We start from the raw sequence: 16,282 nt of genomic DNA, 5'->3' as shown, positions 1-16,282 counted from the left end.
CGGCACCTCCTCCCGCTTCTTGGGGCAGTCCTTAGGGTCGTGCTTATCGCCGCACTTCAAACAAATAACTGCACGGTTGCAGTAATTCTTCGAGTGCCCAAACATCTGACACTTATGGCACTGAGGAACACCTGGCGCACGTATGGGCTTCTCCACCTTGACCCGTTGGCTGCAGATTGCCGTTAGTTCATAGATGTTATTGTTAATCTCCTGAGGCTCTAGCTCAACCTCGAATAGGTCCAGTGGCTCCTTTGTAAACCTTTTAAAGATATTGGCAATATGCCTCACTTTATATCCGAGTCTTCCGAGCTGTTCACGCACCCAATCTGTGGGTGTGGAGCGGTGCAGGTGGCGTATAACAATACGCATTCCCCTCTCGCTTTTCAGGCGAAACGTGTGGTGTTCGACACCTTGTCCCTCATTTAGGAGCCGGATCAGGGCCCTATGTCCATCTATGGTGTGGCACATTACCTTTAAAGACCTATTAGCAGCCGGCCTGGTATCATATGTACCAGCGCCAATGGCATTATCAAAGCACTGTAGTAGGGGAAAAATATCTGTGACATTAGGAATGTAAATGGGGGCTGGCCGCACAATTTTGGCGTCAGCAGTAGCAGCAGCATTGTTAGCGTGCGCAGTAGTAGGGGCAGGCGGGGGGGTGGTATGAGAAGTAGAGGGCCTGTTTGTGGGAACAGGTTCCTCGGCTTCCGTCTCTCCCTCGCTGCAGTCAGCATCCACATCCATATCAGCATCAGAAAGAATATTGTAATAATTTGTTGTACTCATCTGGTTGGGGTCCCGCTTCTCCTTCGAGGATACTATCCGTTTGACCATCTTGGCCGACACCTTTGTAATCGGCGAGGCCAGGGTGGTCGTCCGCTTCTTATTACGGGCCTCCGACTCGGCCTTCAGCATGGCCATCACCTTCCTCTCCTTTGCGAGTTTTTCCCGCTGCTCCTTGAGAATCTCGTGCAGAGTCATCTGGCTCGGCACGGATGCTGCAAGGGCAGTAGGATTGGTAGCGTCAGCAGTGGCAGAACTGCCAGGGGCACAGGTAGCAGTAGAGGCAGCAGCAGCACGGGCAGCACCAGTAGAAACTGGCGTGCGTTGAGCAGCACCTACACGAGCAGTACTAGGAACTGTAGATGTTGATGGGCGTTTAGCTGTGGCGGCAGCTACGCGAGTAGGGGCGGTGGCTTTAGCAGCAGCACCAGGAATGGCAGCACAGGCAGTAGCAGCAGAGGCAGTAGCAGCAGAGGCTCTGGTCAGCATGGCAGAGGGGGGGGCTAGCAATGGCTTCACAGTGATCGGGGCCTGCATCAACTTGGCTGCAGCGGCAGCTGAGGTTGATGGCATGTCGCTGGTCAAATCTGCCAATGAGCTCGAGCGACAGGAAAGGGGGCGTAGATCACTCTGCGATATACCCGACATTGGTACCGAGGGGGAGAGAAGATCGATTTCGTTGTCCGAACACGGAGCACTCGAGGCCAAATTGGTCTTCTTTTTGGATTTGGGGCACGGTTTACGTACCATTGTTTGTTTTCCGTAGCTTTATTGGTGCAAAACAGACACAAGTGTTAATATAGCGGAGGGGGGGGGTGGTCAGCAGCGGCTGAAGCCTACCCCACGTTTTTTCACTTTTGGCACTTTGGTTATGTAGTATTTGTATGTTGAAAACTTCTAAACGGCACAACACTTCGCGTTGCCCGGAATGTATTTACTGAATATTGCACAGTGTATAATTATACATGTGCAATATTGTTTCGGGGATTTTGTGGCGATTTTGGCTATTTAATAATTAATTTTTTGATGTTTTTTTTTTTTTTTTTTTGTGTGTCGTATGCAGCGGAGGCGATACGTAACTAACATAACGTAACGTAACCCAGCTCGAGCCTTGGCCTGATCCAGCAGGTTAGGGGAGCCAGAGTTACGTTACGCTATGGGGACTTTATTTATACCAATACTTAATATAGCATTTTAGGTACAGTTTGTTGAGGCTGTTACTTAATATAAATGTATGTAAATAGCTGTCTACGGTTGCTAACAGCAGCCGTAGGCAGCAAATACGATGCTTTAAACAGCACGAAATCTCCATTGCCGGCAGTGTTGCCGGCGCAATCGTCCATATGGGGAAATCTCTCCACTTTGGCAACAGTCCGTTTGCCAGAGGGGGGAGAGGGAGTGGGTAGAGCTAAAGCATAATACTCTAGACTATAGATAGATTTAAATGTAGATTATAATTAAGGGGAACATTTTGGTTGCCTTCATTGGCAGAAAAGGGAGATTATATACATATATATGTTATCTATTCTATGTCTTGTCTTTTATTTGTTTTGTCTTGTTTTTGTTTCTCCTCTGCCCACTGGTCCGGGGCAGCCAGAGCTATTGCTTGTTTTGTTTCTGTCTTCATTTCTTCCTTCGTTACTGTTCCGCCCTCTGGTCCGGGGCAGCCAGCATTGAGTTGAGCGTTTGTGTGGATGAGTGTTTGTATGTGCGCTTGTATGTGCGCAACGGTCCGTTGTCTCATCAGTGGAAATGGCCGAAGTCCACCACCTTCCAGTTGTTGTTGGCTTCTCTCTTCCTCTCAGGGAGTTCACTGGCGGCAATTCGAGATCTATAGGAGAAGGAGGAGACAGAAATTGCGCAGCAGAAATGCTAACGCTCATAGCTTTGAACAGCAGCGCCTTGTTCGGACGCGTTTTTGGCAATCGTTCGCATGAGTCTTCTACTCTTTTTAATAATTTGCAGTTGTCCATTTCTATGTCGTTAGTTAATCGGTTTAGGAAGATATTAAGCAGAGTGATCATTCCGTAACGGCCAATTGTCGCGCTCGCATATGCCTCTGTGTTTTTTTTTTCCGTGCGTGTGTGTTTTCTGTGTACGAATGTGGCAGCCATGGTTGTTGCATTCTTAGGGGCTGAACGGGACTTTGCTGGCGGTAAGTCTTCATTGCTGCTGTACATTTTGGCTGTTATTCTCTGTGTTTCTTGTACCCGTTGCTGGCGGTGGTTGATGTTCCTGGGCATTTGTGTTCGTGTGTGTGAGTGTGCTTCCATTGACCTGGCCGTTATCGCTGTGCCGCGAGTGTGTGTCAGCTATCTCGTTCATTGCTGCATTCAATGCCAGTCCCAATCGTTCTAGTCGCTGCCTTCTGCTGCTGACCGTCAGATCGATCGTGGCTATGGGGGCAGGCTCCAGTTGCCTCCGTCTTGGCAGTATGACCTCTGTGTAGTAGTTGAACTCTGTTGGCGGCGACACTGGGCGATCCATCCTGATCAGCATCCTCCGCATGTCATCAAGGTCCCGGTCGTGGCTGATTTGGTCTTCTTCGGTGAACGGGCGCTGGTTAGGGATCATCTCAATTCGGTTCCATTCGTGTTTCGCGAGTTCTTTGGGAAGGTGTTTGGCAAGATACTCGGAATACCGGGGTCTAGAGATTCGGTGCGGTACGTAGGGGTCATTGACCACTTTGGCTGCCTCAATGTTGTGGTGGGATCTCATTTGCCCCGTGTACCTCTTGCACGTCCTCTCGTAAACTGCCTCAACCGTGTCCACTTCCAGGTCCCTGTGGATGGTGTCATTCCTCACATACCATGGAGCGTTACATATCAGTCGAAGGGTCTTGTTCTGCTCAACCTGGATCCGTCCAAATTCTGCGCTGGTAGCTAATGGACCCCATACGGCCAATGTGTACTGCCAGATCGGTGCGATCATCTGCTTGTACAGCATTACCTTGGTTTTGAGGTTCAATTTGCTGCTTGTGTTCAGGAGCCAGCGCAGTTTTTGGACCCTTGCCCTGACCTTTGTGACGACGTTGCTGATGTGCAGGTGGAACTGTAGCTTGGCGTCCAGCTTGACCCCCAGATATGAGTGCACGGCGACGCTACTGATTCGCTGGTCGGCGATGTGCGGCTGCAAATCATCATCTGGCTGCTGGATCGTGCGCAACGTATGCACTATATGCACAGTTTTGGAGGCATTGATGGTGATGCCCCATTGCTTTGCCCAGTTGGAGATGCTGAGCAGGAAGCGGTTGAGCTTTTGGGTAGCCATGAGCTGATTCATGCCAGTCGCCAGGATTGCTGTGTCGTCAGCATAGGTAGCCAAGAGCATACCCCTGTCGCGAGGAAGCGGCATGTCGTATGTATACAGATTGTATAGAACTGGCCCAAGTACGCTGCCCTGAGGAACGCCTGCTGCAATCTTTTTGTACCCTGACTTGACTCCGCCTGTGCATTCCACATAGAAAGTTCGATCGTCCAAGTAGTGGGACAAGACTCTGTATATTGCTGCCGGCAACAGTTGCTTCATCTTGTACTTCAGGCCCGAATGCCAGACTCGGTCGAATGCCTCCTGTATGTCCATGTAGATGGCTGAGCAGTACAGGTTGTTCTCATATGTGGACAAAATGAACTTCGAGACTCTCCCCAATTGGTGTTCAGCCGCGTGCACCTGTCTGAAGCCGAACTGATGGTTTGGAATAGCCTCGACAAATCCATCAGCTTCCATCATCCTGGTCAGAATGAGACGCTCAAACAGTTTGGACAGACCCGAAAGCAGACTGATGGGGCGATAAGATGCCAACTTATCGGCGGGTTTTCCTGGCTTGGGGATCATACTAACTGCCGCGTGTTTCCACCTGTTAGGAAAGCAACCAATCCTAAGGGAGCTGTTGCATATGAGTGCAAAATACAGGAGAGCAGACTTGGGTAGAGCTTTTATCGTCCGATTGTCAATCCTGTCCATTCCAGGGGCCTTTTTTACCTTCAGTACCTTGACTTGTGCCTCAATCTCAGGAAGAGTGATCGCCCTGAATCTCAAATTGGGACCAGGGGATCCAAACTCTTCAAGAGACTCCTCGATTGCTCGTATGTCGGCTGCCGCGCTGGTCAGTACAGGCTTGAAACGCTGCTCCAGATGCCTCGCAAAGGACTCTGCCTTCTCCTCCGTGCTCTTACACCAGGGATCGTCTGAATTGTCATCTCCATCGGCGCAAAACTTTCGGACAGGCAAGTTGGCTGCTGGCTGCCGCTTCAATCCATTGGTCAATCTCCACAGCTTTGCCATGCTGTAGCGATCAGTGGGATCGATTGAACCAATGATTGCGTCCGCGCGTCTGGCTTTGTCCGCTTCCAGCTCCTTATGAATCCTGTTGGCTAGCATGTTGTACAGGTGCCGCACTGCCGGATCATGGTTCCGCTTCAGTAGATTCCTCAGGCGCCTCTTGGTGGCAATCATCAGCCGTATGCGATTGCTGACCTGGTACTCAGCTTGGACTCTAGGTCGGACGGGCCTCCTCAAACCGCTTGTGGCATGTTCAGCTGCCTCCAACACGTTCCTCTCCAGAATGCTAGCTGCGTCATCAACATCCTCTGCTGACCTGAGCTCGGTATTCAGATGGATGTGCGAGTCAAGCCAAGATTGGAACCTCGCAATGCTGGACCCTGGGGGCAAGAGGCGTCTCCTGTTCACCGCCTCCGCTGGAGACATGCTCAACTGAACCACCATTGGGAGATGATCAGATGAGAGGTCATTCAGATGGGAGATATGCAGCAACTCATCCCTCACGCCCTTGTAGACCGCGAAGTCGATTGCCGATGGTGTGTGCCGAGTGTTATATGGGTAGTGGGTTGGAGATCCAGTAGCCAGGATGTTGCAGCTACTTTCCTGAACGGCCCTGAGCAGCTTTCCGCCTCTTCTGCACGCCCTTGCGTTTCCCCACCACGAGTTCTTCGCGTTCCAATCGCCAGCAGCAACAAATCTCGGCCCCAACTGACCAAACAATGCCAAGAAGTCCTCCTCAGTCCATTCCTCCATTGGGGGGCAGTAAATGGAAGAGACCACCAGTCGGCCACCATCAGGCAGGGTCAGGGTAGCGGATGCACACTGAATGTGGTCCGTTGTTATGTTTGGCAGGGCAATATGAAGGATTCCAGCTCTGATTAAGAGCAGGGATCCCCCACGACCAGTCCCAGATGGGTGATTGGCACCGTAAGTACAGTATCCATTGACGCTGAAGGTCTCTGAGTTTTTAAAATGAGACTCAGAGACCATCAGAACGTCAACTTCGTGTCTGCATGCAAATGCCGCAAGTTCAGCTGTCTTCCCTCGGAGTCCCGAGGCGTTCCAAAATACAATCTTTAGATTGCTGTGGTGGCGGGTAGAGTAGTTAGCATTAGGATTATACATTTCTGGCAAATGAATTCGCCTGAATGCTAGCGTATAAACAGTCTGTAAGCTTTGTCATTTGAGCAATTAACACATCCATTTTTCCTTCCAGCTTTTGAGTAGATTCAGCAGCGGCGGCCGCATGCTGGATCCGCTCCTGAGTCAGCAGGGTGATGAGATAGTCCAGTTTCTGGCTGAGCTCATCGCTAGGACGGACACTCTGACTGCTCGCCACGGGCTGGAATCCAGTTGTGGTCGCTGCTGGCGGCACCGAATGCCATACTTGCCTCCCAGGAAGAGGCTGGGAATGACTCGCTGGTTGCCGTGTGCGGAGTGCATCGGCATAACTGCTCATTTGAACTGGAGGAGCAGGAGCTCTTGCGCCAGAGCGCGCTCGCCGGCGGCTAGGTTGCTGCAGTGCTGGAAATCCCTGCTGGTTCATGACGGGTGGCTGGCGGGGACGCCGCAAACCCTGAGTGGCGGGTAAGGTAGGCATCGAAAGTTTATTTAGCATCTTGTTGGTCTGATCTAACCCATTTCTTCTTTTGTTGCAGTACTCCTTATACTTCACACAGCCACGGTAGCTGGCAACATGGGGACCATCACAATTTGCGCATTTCGGCACCTCCTCCCGCTTCTTGGGGCAGTCCTTAGGGTCGTGCTTATCGCCGCACTTCAAACAAATAACTGCACGGTTGCAGTAATTCTTCGAGTGCCCAAACATCTGACACTTATGGCACTGAGGAACACCTGGCGCACGTATGGGCTTCTCCACCTTGACCCGTTGGCTGCAGATTGCCGTTAGTTCATAGATGTTATTGTTAATCTCCTGAGGCTCTAGCTCAACCTCGAATAGGTCCAGTGGCTCCTTTGTAAACCTTTTAAAGATATTGGCAATATGCCTCACTTTATATCCGAGTCTTCCGAGCTGTTCACGCACCCAATCTGTGGGTGTGGAGCGGTGCAGGTGGCGTATAACAATACGCATTCCCCTCTCGCTTTTCAGGCGAAACGTGTGGTGTTCGACACCTTGTCCCTCATTTAGGAGCCGGATCAGGGCCCTATGTCCATCTATGGTGTGGCACATTACCTTTAAAGACCTATTAGCAGCCGGCCTGGTATCATATGTACCAGCGCCAATGGCATTATCAAAGCACTGTAGTAGGGGAAAAATATCTGTGACATTAGGAATGTAAATGGGGGCTGGCCGCACAATTTTGGCGTCAGCAGTAGCAGCAGCATTGTTAGCGTGCGCAGTAGTAGGGGCAGGCGGGGGGGTGGTATGAGAAGTAGAGGGCCTGTTTGTGGGAACAGGTTCCTCGGCTTCCGTCTCTCCCTCGCTGCAGTCAGCATCCACATCCATATCAGCATCAGAAAGAATATTGTAATAATTTGTTGTACTCATCTGGTTGGGGTCCCGCTTCTCCTTCGAGGATACTATCCGTTTGACCATCTTGGCCGACACCTTTGTAATCGGCGAGGCCAGGGTGGTCGTCCGCTTCTTATTACGGGCCTCCGACTCGGCCTTCAGCATGGCCATCACCTTCCTCTCCTTTGCGAGTTTTTCCCGCTGCTCCTTGAGAATCTCGTGCAGAGTCATCTGGCTCGGCACGGATGCTGCAAGGGCAGTAGGATTGGTAGCGTCAGCAGTGGCAGAACTGCCAGGGGCACAGGTAGCAGTAGAGGCAGCAGCAGCACGGGCAGCACCAGTAGAAACTGGCGTGCGTTGAGCAGCACCTACACGAGCAGTACTAGGAACTGTAGATGTTGATGGGCGTTTAGCTGTGGCGGCAGCTACGCGAGTAGGGGCGGTGGCTTTAGCAGCAGCACCAGGAATGGCAGCACAGGCAGTAGCAGCAGAGGCAGTAGCAGCAGAGGCTCTGGTCAGCATGGCAGAGGGGGGGGCTAGCAATGGCTTCACAGTGATCGGGGCCTGCATCAACTTGGCTGCAGCGGCAGCTGAGGTTGATGGCATGTCGCTGGTCAAATCTGCCAATGAGCTCGAGCGACAGGAAAGGGGGCGTAGATCACTCTGCGATATACCCGACATTGGTACCGAGGGGGAGAGAAGATCGATTTCGTTGTCCGAACACGGAGCACTCGAGGCCAAATTGGTCTTCTTTTTGGATTTGGGGCACGGTTTACGTACCATTGTTTGTTTTCCGTAGCTTTATTGGTGCAAAACAGACACAAGTGTTAATATAGCGGAGGGGGGGGTGGTCAGCAGCGGCTGAAGCCTACCCCACGTTTTTTCACTTTTGGCACTTTGGTTATGTAGTATTTGTATGTTGAAAACTTCTAAACGGCACAACACTTCGCGTTGCCCGGAATGTATTTACTGAATATTGCACAGTGTATAATTATACATGTGCAATATTGTTTCGGGGATTTTGTGGCGATTTTGGCTATTTAATAATTAATTTTTTGATGTTTTTTTTTTTTTTTTTTTTGTGTGTCGTATGCAGCGGAGGCGATACGTAACTAACATAACGTAACGTAACCCAGCTCGAGCCTTGGCCTGATCCAGCAGGTTAGGGGAGCCAGAGTTACGTTACGCTATGGGGACTTTATTTATACCAATACTTAATATAGCATTTTAGGTACAGTTTGTTGAGGCTGTTACTTAATATAAATGTATGTAAATAGCTGTCTACGGTTGCTAACAGCAGCCGTAGGCAGCAAATACGATGCTTTAAACAGCACGAAATCTCCATTGCCGGCAGTGTTGCCGGCGCAATCGTCCATATGGGGAAATCTCTCCACTTTGGCAACAGTCCGTTTGCCAGAGGGGGGAGAGGGAGTGGGTAGAGCTAAAGCATAATACTCTAGACTATAGATAGATTTAAATGTAGATTATAATTAAGGGGAACATTTTGGTTGCCTTCATTGGCAGAAAAGGGAGATTATATACATATATATGTTATCTATTCTATGTCTTGTCTTTTATTTGTTTTGTCTTGTTTTTGTTTCTCCTCTGCCCACTGGTCCGGGGCAGCCAGAGCTATTGCTTGTTTTGTTTCTGTCTTCATTTCTTCCTTCGTTACTGTTCCGCCCTCTGGTCCGGGGCAGCCAGCATTGAGTTGAGCGTTTGTGTGGATGAGTGTTTGTATGTGCGCTTGTATGTGCGCAACGGTCCGTTGTCTCATCAGTGGAAATGGCCGAAGTCCACCACCTTCCAGTTGTTGTTGGCTTCTCTCTTCCTCTCAGGGAGTTCACTGGCGGCAATTCGAGATCTATAGGAGAAGGAGGAGACAGAAATTGCGCAGCAGAAATGCTAACGCTCATAGCTTTGAACAGCAGCGCCTTGTTCGGACGCGTTTTTGGCAATCGTTCGCATGAGTCTTCTACTCTTTTTAATAATTTGCAGTTGTCCATTTCTATGTCGTTAGTTAATCGGTTTAGGAAGATATTAAGCAGAGTGATCATTCCGTAACGGCCAATTGTCGCGCTCGCATATGCCTCTGTGTTTTTTTTTTTCCGTGCGTGTGTGTTTTCTGTGTACGAATGTGGCAGCCATGGTTGTTGCATTCTTAGGGGCTGAACGGGACTTTGCTGGCGGTAAGTCTTCATTGCTGCTGTACATTTTGGCTGTTATTCTCTGTGTTTCTTGTACCCGTTGCTGGCGGTGGTTGATGTTCCTGGGCATTTGTGTTCGTGTGTGTGAGTGTGCTTCCATTGACCTGGCCGTTATCGCTGTGCCGCGAGTGTGTGTCAGCTATCTCGTTCATTGCTGCATTCAATGCCAGTCCCAATCGTTCTAGTCGCTGCCTTCTGCTGCTGACCGTCAGATCGATCGTGGCTATGGGGGCAGGCTCCAGTTGCCTCCGTCTTGGCAGTATGACCTCTGTGTAGTAGTTGAACTCTGTTGGCGGCGACACTGGGCGATCCATCCTGATCAGCATCCTCCGCATGTCATCAAGGTCCCGGTCGTGGCTGATTTGGTCTTCTTCGGTGAACGGGCGCTGGTTAGGGATCATCTCAATTCGGTTCCATTCGTGTTTCGCGAGTTCTTTGGGAAGGTGTTTGGCAAGATACTCGGAATACCGGGGTCTAGAGATTCGGTGCGGTACGTAGGGGTCATTGACCACTTTGGCTGCCTCAATGTTGTGGTGGGATCTCATTTGCCCCGTGTACCTCTTGCACGTCCTCTCGTAAACTGCCTCAACCGTGTCCACTTCCAGGTCCCTGTGGATGGTGTCATTCCTCACATACCATGGAGCGTTACATATCAGTCGAAGGGTCTTGTTCTGCTCAACCTGGATCCGTCCAAATTCTGCGCTGGTAGCTAATGGACCCCATACGGCCAATGTGTACTGCCAGATCGGTGCGATCATCTGCTTGTACAGCATTACCTTGGTTTTGAGGTTCAATTTGCTGCTTGTGTTCAGGAGCCAGCGCAGTTTTTGGACCCTTGCCCTGACCTTTGTGACGACGTTGCTGATGTGCAGGTGGAACTGTAGCTTGGCGTCCAGCTTGACCCCCAGATATGAGTGCACGGCGACGCTACTGATTCGCTGGTCGGCGATGTGCGGCTGCAAATCATCATCTGGCTGCTGGATCGTGCGCAACGTATGCACTATATGCACAGTTTTGGAGGCATTGATGGTGATGCCCCATTGCTTTGCCCAGTTGGAGATGCTGAGCAGGAAGCGGTTGAGCTTTTGGGTAGCCATGAGCTGATTCATGCCAGTCGCCAGGATTGCTGTGTCGTCAGCATAGGTAGCCAAGAGCATACCCCTGTCGCGAGGAAGCGGCATGTCGTATGTATACAGATTGTATAGAACTGGCCCAAGTACGCTGCCCTGAGGAACGCCTGCTGCAATCTTTTTGTACCCTGACTTGACTCCGCCTGTGCATTCCACATAGAAAGTTCGATCGTCCAAGTAGTGGGACAAGACTCTGTATATTGCTGCCGGCAACAGTTGCTTCATCTTGTACTTCAGGCCCGAATGCCAGACTCGGTCGAATGCCTCCTGTATGTCCATGTAGATGGCTGAGCAGTACAGGTTGTTCTCATATGTGGACAAAATGAACTTCGAGACTCTCCCCAATTGGTGTTCAGCCGCGTGCACCTGTCTGAAGCCGAACTGATGGTTTGGAATAGCCTCGACAAATCCATCAGCTTCCATCATCCTGGTCAGAATGAGACGCTCAAACAGTTTGGACAGACCCGAAAGCAGACTGATGGGGCGATAAGATGCCAACTTATCGGCGGGTTTTCCTGGCTTGGGGATCATACTAACTGCCGCGTGTTTCCACCTGTTAGGAAAGCAACCAATCCTAAGGGAGCTGTTGCATATGAGTGCAAAATACAGGAGAGCAGACTTGGGTAGAGCTTTTATCGTCCGATTGTCAATCCTGTCCATTCCAGGGGCCTTTTTTACCTTCAGTACCTTGACTTGTGCCTCAATCTCAGGAAGAGTGATCGCCCTGAATCTCAAATTGGGACCAGGGGATCCAAACTCTTCAAGAGACTCCTCGATTGCTCGTATGTCGGCTGCCGCGCTGGTCAGTACAGGCTTGAAACGCTGCTCCAGATGCCTCGCAAAGGACTCTGCCTTCTCCTCCGTGCTCTTACACCAGGGATCGTCTGAATTGTCATCTCCATCGGCGCAAAACTTTCGGACAGGCAAGTTGGCTGCTGGCTGCCGCTTCAATCCATTGGTCAATCTCCACAGCTTTGCCATGCTGTAGCGATCAGTGGGATCGATTGAACCAATGATTGCGTCCGCGCGTCTGGCTTTGTCCGCTTCCAGCTCCTTATGAATCCTGTTGGCTAGCATGTTGTACAGGTGCCGCACTGCCGGATCATGGTTCCGCTTCAGTAGATTCCTCAGGCGCCTCTTGGTGGCAATCATCAGCCGTATGCGATTGCTGACCTGGTACTCAGCTTGGACTCTAGGTCGGACGGGCCTCCTCAAACCGCTTGTGGCATGTTCAGCTGCCTCCAACACGTTCCTCTCCAGAATGCTAGCTGCGTCATCAACATCCTCTGCTGACCTGAGCTCGGTATTCAGATGGATGTGCGAGTCAAGCCAAGATTGGAACCTCGCAATGCTGGACCCTGGGGGCAAGAGGCGTCTCCTGTTCACCGCCTCCGCTGGAGACATGCTCAACTGAACCACCATTGGGAGATGATCAGATGAGAGGTCATTCAGATGGGAGATATGCAGCAACTCATCCCTCACGCCCTTGTAGACCGCGAAGTCGATTGCCGATGGTGTGTGCCGAGTGTTATATGGGTAGTGGGTTGGAGATCCAGTAGCCAGGATGTTGCAGCTACTTTCCTGAACGGCCCTGAGCAGCTTTCCGCCTCTTCTGCACGCCCTTGCGTTTCCCCACCACGAGTTCTTCGCGTTCCAATCGCCAGCAGCAACAAATCTCGGCCCCAACTGACCAAACAATGCCAAGAAGTCCTCCTCAGTCCATTCCTCCATTGGGGGGCAGTAAATGGAAGAGACCACCAGTCGGCCACCATCAGGCAGGGTCAGGGTAGCGGATGCACACTGAATGTGGTCCGTTGTTATGTTTGGCAGGGCAATATGAAGGATTCCAGCTCTGATTAAGAGCAGGGATCCCCCACGACCAGTCCCAGATGGGTGATTGGCACCGTAAGTACAGTATCCATTGACGCTGAAGGTCTCTGAGTTTTTAAAATGAGACTCAGAGACCATCAGAACGTCAACTTCGTGTCTGCATGCAAATGCCGCAAGTTCAGCTGTCTTCCCTCGGAGTCCCGAGGCGTTCCAAAATACAATCTTTAGATTGCTGTGGTGGCGGGTAGAGTAGTTAGCATTAGGATTATACATTTCTGGCAAATGAATTCGCCTGAATGCTAGCGTATAAACAGTCTGTAAGCTTTGTCATTTGAGCAATTAACACATCCATTTTTCCTTCCAGCTTTTGAGTAGATTCAGCAGCGGCGGCCGCATGCTGGATCCGCTCCTGAGTCAGCAGGGTGATGAGATAGTCCAGTTTCTGGCTGAGCTCATCGCTAGGACGGACACTCTGACTGCTCGCCACGGGCTGGAATCCAGTTGTGGTCGCTGCTGGCGGCACCGAATGCCATACTTGCCTCCCAGGAAGAGGCTGGGAATGACTCGCTGGTTGCCGTGTGCGGAGTGCATCGGCATAACTGCTCATTTGAACTGGAGGAGCAGGAGCTCTTGCGCCAGAGCGCGCTCGCCGGCGGCTAGGTTGCTGCAGTGCTGGAAATCCCTGCTGGTTCATGACGGGTGGCTGGCGGGGACGCCGCAAACCCTGAGTGGCGGGTAAGGTAGGCATCGAAAGTTTATTTAGCATCTTGTTGGTCTGATCTAACCCATTTCTTCTTTTGTTGCAGTACTCCTTATACTTCACACAGCCACGGTAGCTGGCAACATGGGGACCATCACAATTTGCGCATTTCGGCACCTCCTCCCGCTTCTTGGGGCAGTCCTTAGGGTCGTGCTTATCGCCGCACTTCAAACAAATAACTGCACGGTTGCAGTAATTCTTCGAGTGCCCAAACATCTGACACTTATGGCACTGAGGAACACCTGGCGCACGTATGGGCTTCTCCACCTTGACCCGTTGGCTGCAGATTGCCGTTAGTTCATAGATGTTATTGTTAATCTCCTGAGGCTCTAGCTCAACCTCGAATAGGTCCAGTGGCTCCTTTGTAAACCTTTTAAAGATATTGGCAATATGCCTCACTTTATATCCGAGTCTTCCGAGCTGTTCACGCACCCAATCTGTGGGTGTGGAGCGGTGCAGGTGGCGTATAACAATACGCATTCCCCTCTCGCTTTTCAGGCGAAACGTGTGGTGTTCGACACCTTGTCCCTCATTTAGGAGCCGGATCAGGGCCCTATGTCCATCTATGGTGTGGCACATTACCTTTAAAGACCTATTAGCAGCCGGCCTGGTATCATATGTACCAGCGCCAATGGCATTATCAAAGCACTGTAGTAGGGGAAAAATATCTGTGACATTAGGAATGTAAATGGGGGCTGGCCGCACAATTTTGGCGTCAGCAGTAGCAGCAGCATTGTTAGCGTGCGCAGTAGTAGGGGCAGGCGGGGGGGTGGTATGAGAAGTAGAGGGCCTGTTTGTGGGAACAGGTTCCTCGGCTTCCGTCTCTCCCTCGCTGCAGTCAGCATCCACATCCATATCAGCATCAGAAAGAATATTGTAATAATTTGTTGTACTCATCTGGTTGGGGTCCCGCTTCTCCTTCGAGGATACTATCCGTTTGACCATCTTGGCCGACACCTTTGTAATCGGCGAGGCCAGGGTGGTCGTCCGCTTCTTATTACGGGCCTCCGACTCGGCCTTCAGCATGGCCATCACCTTCCTCTCCTTTGCGAGTTTTTCCCGCTGCTCCTTGAGAATCTCGTGCAGAGTCATCTGGCTCGGCACGGATGCTGCAAGGGCAGTAGGATTGGTAGCGTCAGCAGTGGCAGAACTGCCAGGGGCACAGGTAGCAGTAGAGGCAGCAGCAGCACGGGCAGCACCAGTAGAAACTGGCGTGCGTTGAGCAGCACCTACACGAGCAGTACTAGGAACTGTAGATGTTGATGGGCGTTTAGCTGTGGCGGCAGCTACGCGAGTAGGGGCGGTGGCTTTAGCAGCAGCACCAGGAATGGCAGCACAGGCAGTAGCAGCAGAGGCAGTAGCAGCAGAGGCTCTGGTCAGCATGGCAGAGGGGGGGGCTAGCAATGGCTTCACAGTGATCGGGGCCTGCATCAACTTGGCTGCAGCGGCAGCTGAGGTTGATGGCATGTCGCTGGTCAAATCTGCCAATGAGCTCGAGCGACAGGAAAGGGGGCGTAGATCACTCTGCGATATACCCGACATTGGTACCGAGGGGGAGAGAAGATCGATTTCGTTGTCCGAACACGGAGCACTCGAGGCCAAATTGGTCTTCTTTTTGGATTTGGGGCACGGTTTACGTACCATTGTTTGTTTTCCGTAGCTTTATTGGTGCAAAACAGACACAAGTGTTAATATAGCGGAGGGGGGGGTGGTCAGCAGCGGCTGAAGCCTACCCCACGTTTTTTCACTTTTGGCACTTTGGTTATGTAGTATTTGTATGTTGAAAACTTCTAAACGGCACAACACTTCGCGTTGCCCGGAATGTATTTACTGAATATTGCACAGTGTATAATTATACATGTGCAATATTGTTTCGGGGATTTTGTGGCGATTTTGGCTATTTAATAATTAATTATTGCGGAACGTTTGATTTTTTGTTTTTGTTGTGTCGTATGCAGCGGTGGCGATACGTAACTAACATAACGCAACGTAACCCAGCTCGAGCCTTGGCCTGATCCAGCAGGTTAGGGGAGCCAGAGTTACGTTGCGCTATGGGGACTTTATTGTACCTATACTATAACAGCATTTTTAGTACAAATTGTTGGGGCTGTAGCTTATAAATATATGTAAATAGCTGTCTACGAGCTGCTGTTAGCAGCCGTAGGCAGCAAATACGATGCTTTGAACAGCACGAAATCTCCTCTGCCGGCAGTGCTGCCGGCGCAATCATCATTGGGGGAAATCTCTCCACTTTGGCAACAGTCCGTTAGCCAGAGCGGGGAGAGGGAGTGGGCAGAGCCAAAGCATAAAATACTCTAGACTTTAAATTAAGTTTAAGTTTACATTATCGACTAAGGGGAAACATTTTGGCAGAAAAGGGAGATTATATATGTATGTTTTCTATTCTAATTCTTGTCTTCTTATTTGTTTTTGTCTTGTTTACGTTTCTCTTCTGCCCACTGGTCCGGGGCAGCCAGAGCTATTGCTTGTCAATTGGAGTAATTAGTACTAGTACTATACATTACTGGCATAAGAATTTGCCTGGATGCTAGCGTATAAGCAATCTGTCAGCTTAGTCATCTGTGCAATTAGTACATCTATCTTCCCTTCCAGTTTCTGGGTAGATTCAGCAGCGGCGGCCGCATGCTGGATCCGCTCCTGTGTCAGCAGTGTGATGAGGTAGTCCAGTTTCTGGCTGAGTTCATCGCTAGGACGGACACTCTGACTGCTCACAGTGGGCTGGAATCCGATTGTGGTCGCTGTGGGTGGCACCGACTGCCATACTTGCCTCCCTGGAAGAGGCTGGGAATGACTCGCT

Source organism: Drosophila miranda, chromosome 2, assembly GCF_003369915.1.
Source record: "Drosophila miranda strain MSH22 chromosome 2, D.miranda_PacBio2.1, whole genome shotgun sequence".
Lineage (NCBI taxonomy): Eukaryota > Metazoa > Arthropoda > Insecta > Diptera > Drosophilidae > Drosophila > Drosophila miranda.
The sequence above is the reverse complement of the archived record's forward strand: the minus strand, read 5'-3'. Positions refer to the sequence as shown.